General features: G+C 55.8%; 1 protein-coding gene across 1 annotated transcript in view; it reads left to right on the plus strand.

The window, feature by feature from the left end:
* The first annotated feature begins 2407 nt into the window (after window positions 1–2407).
* ARHGAP8 (Rho GTPase activating protein 8) overlaps window positions 2408–6041 on the plus strand; it is a 66241-nt gene continuing 62607 nt past the window's right edge. Inside the window, 1 exon segment of the mRNA XM_034643597.1 lies at window positions 2408–2763. The gene's annotated coding sequence lies outside the window, so the exon portion shown is untranslated.

Genomic DNA, 6041 nt, shown 5'->3' on the forward strand with positions numbered 1-6041 from the left:
CCACAGCACAGAGATGTTCCCACTGCACAGAGATGCTCCCACTGCAAAGGGATGCTCCCACTGCACAGGGATGCTCCCACTGCACAGAGATGCTCCCACTGCACAGGGATGCTCCCACTGCACAGAGATGTTCCCACTGCACAGAGATGCTCCCACAGCACAGAGATGTTCCCACTGCACAGAGATGCTCCCACTGCAAAGGGATGCTCCCACTGCACAGGGATGCTCCCACTGCACAGAGATGCTCCCACTGCACAGGGATGCTCCCACTGCACAGAGATGTTCCCACTGCACAGAGATGCTCCCACAGCACAGAGATGTTCCCACTGCACAGAGATGCTCCCACTGCAAAGGGATGCTCCCACTGCACAGGGATGCTCCCACTGCACAGAGATGCTCCCACTGCACAGGGATGCTCCCACTGCACAGAGATGTTCCCACTGCACAGAGATGCTCCCACAGCACAGAGATGTTCCCACTGCACAGAGATGCTCCCACTGCAAAGGGATGCTCCCACTGCACAGGGATGCTCCCACTGCACAGAGATGCTCCCACTGCACAGGGATGCTCCCACTGCACAGAGATGTTCCCACTGCACAGAGATGCTCCCACAGCACAGAGATGTTCCCACTGCACAGAGATGCTCCCACTGCAAAGGGATGCTCCCACTGCACAGGGATGCTCCCACTGCACAGAGATGCTCCCACTGCACAGGGATGCTCCCACTGCACAGAGATGTTCCCACTGCACAGAGATGCTCCCACAGCACAGAGATGTTCCCACTGCACAGAGATGCTCCCACTGCAAAGGGATGCTCCCACTGCACAGGGATGCTCCCACTGCACAGAGATGCTCCCACTGCACAGGGATGCTCCCACTGCACAGGGATGGTACCACTGCACAGAGATGCTCCCACTGCACAGGGATGCTCCCACATCACAGAGATACTCCCACTGCACAGGGATGCTCCCACTGCACAGGGATGCTCCCACTGCACAGAGATGCTCCCACTGCACAGGGATGCTCCCACTGCACAGGGATGCTCCCACTGCTCAGGGATGCTCCCACTGCACAGGGATGCTCCCACTGCACAGAGATGCTCCCACAGCTCAGGGATGCTCCCACTGCACAGAGATGCTCCCACTGCACAGGGATGCTCCCACTGCACAGAGATGTTCCACTGCTCAGGGATGCTCCCACTACACAGGGATGCTCCCACTGCACAGGGATGCTCTCACTGCACAGAGGTGCTCCCATTGCACAGGGATGCTCCCACTGCAAAGAGATGCTCCAGTTGCACTGGACTGAACCCACAGCTGCCACCAGAATTGATACCAGTCATGCCCCGGGTACTTGTAGTCACTGCAGCCTCCCCCACCCCCTACACTACACATTGCCCAGCTGCCCTTTCCACTGTAATACATTCCAGGACTGGTTCCTCCCTAAGCGCGAACATCACAATGGTGGAGCCTAAGTTCCTGTCTGGGCACTCCTTGCCAAGGAGGCTGGGTAAACCCGTTGTCTGGCCACCTTGCGCAGAGAGACTAGGAAGAGTGGGAATCCCAGTGTAACAGAGGCGTGTGAAAGGTGCCCGGGGCCAAAAGGCCCAGCCAGTGTCCCACCCTGATGTCAAATAGGGCATCAAGAGTGTGGCCTGCTCAGTTGCAAATCAAAAGGATTTCAATAATTAGGTCCAAATGATCCCAGAAAACACGGTGGGGGGTGCACATGGGTTTTCTGCAGTTCGCAGTGAGTGCTAACAGCCAGATGCATTTGCTCTGAAATGCTAGGAGGGTGGGTGGGACACCTGCCCTGAGCTGGCCTGACAGCTGCAGGGAAGGCCCTGGCCTCGCTGGGTCTCAGGGCCGGCCCCTGAGCGAGAGGAGTAGATCCCTTTAGGCTCAGTCCAGCTGCCGCGCCCACACTCAGCAGGGAAATTCTGGTTTCGAGGTTTTAATAAGGTTCAAAGCAGAGCAAGTCTTGGCTCAAGCAGCTGGCAGGAAGAGTTAATTTGCGAGAAAACAAATGTGCAGCCGAAGACCTTGGACCAAAGGATCTTTATTTCCTCCTTCCTTCAAGCTCTCCAACCCCCAGTGCTTATTAATGTGGAATTTGCTTCTTGGGGGAGAGCCAGTTCTCCGACTCCATAAACATTTGTACGAGCAAATTTAATAAAGCCGGGAATAATGCCATTCAGATGTAATTCCTTCGGTTCGCATTATTATTCTTTGTCCTCTATTGCAAGGCATTTGAAATGCACGGCGTTACAGCAACAAAAGGAAATGAGTAACTTGTGGCTTGCTGATTACACGCACTTGGGGAAAACAGAAGAAAGAACCTAACCGGGACCCGCCTGGGGTTTGCTGTTCCTTTCTGTTTCTCTTTCCTTTTACCATGAATGGCGGAACACATCTGCATTGTTTCCCCGGTAATCGTTCTGTATTATTCTTTATTGTACATATTTTATTATTACTAAGCTATAGTTGTGGAATCTGTATGAGATTTTCACAAACGCAAATGCGGGGAGGGGGGCATGCCCCTTCCATGTCTTAATACCGCGAAATTAGGGGGCCAGCCGCACACCCACTGGAGGATATTTTCTCTCACTTCTGTCCCAAGTTGCTTTTTAAAACAGAAAACCTGCACATTGTCCCGCTTCCGTGGGAGGCCGATCTTGCATTGATACTGAAAGAAGACGTTTGCCTCCCAGAAAGGGAAAGAGGAGCAGCCTAAAGCACGAGACAGACGAACCGGATCAAGTGTGTGAGTCGCTGGCTTGAGTCAAGTCCTTGACATCATTGTCGTGTTTCGAGAGCAAAGTAGTTGGTGTGGAAAAAACGCCCATTTCTGCTCCTTCCAGAAGCTCAGACATGCGTGTGGGTGACAAGCGAGTGCCGCAGTGCCCTCTTCGCTACCTGGAGTCCTTCAGGAGCAAGGAGGGCACATATAAAGAATACGCAGGTGTCCTGTGTTAGTGGAACAGGCCGGTTGGTGAGGCTGGTTGATTACAAATTCTTTGCACACAAAAAGGCAACTGCATGGGTGATGATGTCCCCGGGGCACAGGGGTGCGAGAGCCCCCGGCTCGGGGGGCCCCAAACAGACCAGGCGCGGCCACTCCCTGCGGACAAGATCCTAAGGCAGGGAGATGAGTGGCAGTGACGCAGGAAAGGGGTTTCTTTCAGGGAGGCCGACGCCGGGGAAACAGCGCACTGACATCTCAAACACTGTCCCCAAAGAGCCGAAAAGACGTCCAGGTTTATATCGGCAAAATGGGGGGCGAAGGTCGGTGGGTCCGTGCAGGTGGGCGGTACAGGTCAGGTCGGTCATTGTCCTGGGCTCAGTCACCTGGGGGACTTGCAGGCTCAGGGGGGACCCCGTGGCTGGAGGGGTAGTTTTGGCACCCATCAGCGGATGCCTTGCCTACAGGGTCTTTTGTCTGAGTAAGAGATATGCTGGAAAGAACTTAGAAGGTACAGACCGAGGTCAGCATGGAGGCCGTGGGAACCCTCTTTGAACGCTAGAAGGAAACTGGGGTCATTCTTTCATTCACATTGATTGGGGCTGGTGCAACTCTGAGCCAGGCAGGGAGCAAACAGCCTTGCAGCCCTGGCCTGCCATGAAATGGCAACAACCAGTGGTTAGAGCCGGGCACTTGTCCCGTCGCACTTGTCCCGTCTACACTAATCCATATTCATTTATTTCAGGGTTATCATTAGCAAAACTGGCAGGAAGCTGACTGTCTTAACTTTGGGGAGGATAAAGTCTTGCTCTAACTCCCTTCTCACCCCTGGAACGGTTATGCGTCTTAGACTCAGCCAGTCAGAGGCCTTCCCTGGGGTTTTTGTCCACTAGTGCTATCAGGAGAGAAACTCTGCAGTTTGGTTAAATGGCATAAGGGTGTGTTATCAGACGATGCTTTGGGTTGTAAGAAATAGAAAACTCTAAACTAGCTTAAACAATGACAGAATTTATTGGTGTATCAAACTAGAAAGTCCAGAGGAAGGCTGGCCTTCAGGACAGGTTTGATCCAGGGGCTCTTCAATGTCACCAAGGACTGAATTCCTTGCCGTCTCTGTTCAGATCTCTTGGCCTGTATCTCTTTGTGGTTGCAGGATGGCTCAGTGTTTCCAGTGCACCAAATTTCCTCATCTAGGTTGGGGGAAAGAAAAGGAGAAAGCAGGATTTCTTTTCCCCCAACTATTCCAGCTGGACTGGCCTGAACTCCTCGCTGTGGCATGAAGAAGGCCTGTGTTGACGGGCTTAGGCTCAGTGACTTCGAGAACCTTACAAGCAACACCCTTTAAGAGGGGTGATATCATGCTGACTGGCCTCTGCAGTCAGAACGCCCCCTAGAGGTGGGGAGAGGTTAGGACAGGACGCCTGATGGATGATCCTGGGGGCTGCACGGTGGCTATTGGGCACCCCAGAGCCCATCACACGGTCTGCCAGCAGCTGCTCCAACCCCCATGCAAAGCGGCTTGTCCCTTACCACCTCTCCTCCCCCCAGAAGGGAAGTGGGGAGAGGGGGAGGGGGAGCACCGGAGCTGGGGCACACCGTCTGTCTAATGAAAGGTTCCTCTGGCTGCTGTGTTGAGGCAGATCAAAGCGGCCAGGGTAGGGGCGCCTGGGTGGCACAGCAGTTAAGCGTCTGCCTTCGGCTCAGGGCGTGATCCCGGCGTTATGGGATCGAGCCCCACATCAGGCTCCTCCGCTAGGAGCCTGCTTCTTCCTCTCCTACTCCCCCTGCTTGTGTTCCCTCTCTCGCTGGCTGTCTCTATCTCTGTCAAATAAATAAATAAAATCTTTAAAAAAAAAAAGGGGGGGGCCAGGGCAGAGCAGGGAGGCCCTGCAGGAGGAGGCTGCCACATGAGCCACGTGAGAGGTGCTGGTGGCCTGATCTCTTTGGGCCAGCTTGGGGGAGAGAAGTGGTGACACCATCGTTTATTTAGAAGTAAGAGCCATCGGGGCTTGCTGAGGGACCACATATGGGATGTGAGAGCTGGCGAGGAGCCAAGGATGACCCCAAGAGTCTGGACAGCGCCAGCCAAGAATGAGATAGGAAGCCCAGGAGAGGAGCTGGAGCTGGCCACTCATGGAGATGTCAGGTGGGCCTTTAGAGGCAGGACTCTGGTCAGGAGATAGAAGTGAGGGATCATCAGGGTATAGACCATACTGGAAGCAGGATGCCGGATGATATCCAAGGCAGTGTAGGCAAAAAGGGGGTGTAGACTAGGCCCTGGGGTGTGAGGGTGTGTCCCCTCAGGGCAGGGATAGTAACTGCTCCCATGGACAGAAATGCAGCCCTTGTCCCGGAATGATCCTTTAGAAGCCCAAGTCTTGGTCACACTGCCTCCTCCAGGAAGTCCTCCGTGCTTCTGAGCTCAATGTAGGGTCCCCACCGCAGTCCCGGGAAGGCAGCACTTGGCCCAGAAGACGCTTTGGTAGATTTTTATCAAATGTTTCCTGTCAGTTCTTTGTAAATCTCCCTGCTCCGCACCTGACTTTGCATATCCCTAAAATGGGAAAATGGATCAGCAAGGACAGTGTCAGCCCCAGGGGTGGGTGCTGTGCCAAGTAGGGGCTTGAACAAGGCAAGACTCAGGGGCGCCTTCGGAGCTAATGAAGAAGAGCTCCGAGCTCGCTGCACCTCCCCCTCCCGCCCCGCCCACCAGGAGAGCTCACCTGTGCAATCCGGTCCCGGCCCCAGGAGACCCGGGTGACCCCCGGGAGTCCCTGCTCCAGAAAAGCTGCCCTGCGCGGGCAGGGGCGGGGCGAGGGGCGGGCCCGGCGCGGGGGGCCACTTCCGGGGCGGGGCCAGGTGAGTCGCCAAGCCGCGGAGTCCAGGTGAGGCGCCCGCGGGGCCGGAGGCAGGTAAGCCCGGTGTCCGCGGGAGGGAACCCGCCTGTGCCTCGCGTGGGGACGCCACGCGGTTCCGAGGGTGTGAGTCGGCGGCCGGACTGGGTCCCCGCTCAGGTGGGCGAGGCGACACGTGACGCGGCGCAGGGACGTGGGCTAACCCAGCGGCCCCGCCGGCGGGGG

This window comes from Ailuropoda melanoleuca, chromosome 15, assembly GCF_002007445.2.
Source record: "Ailuropoda melanoleuca isolate Jingjing chromosome 15, ASM200744v2, whole genome shotgun sequence".
Lineage (NCBI taxonomy): Eukaryota > Metazoa > Chordata > Mammalia > Carnivora > Ursidae > Ailuropoda > Ailuropoda melanoleuca.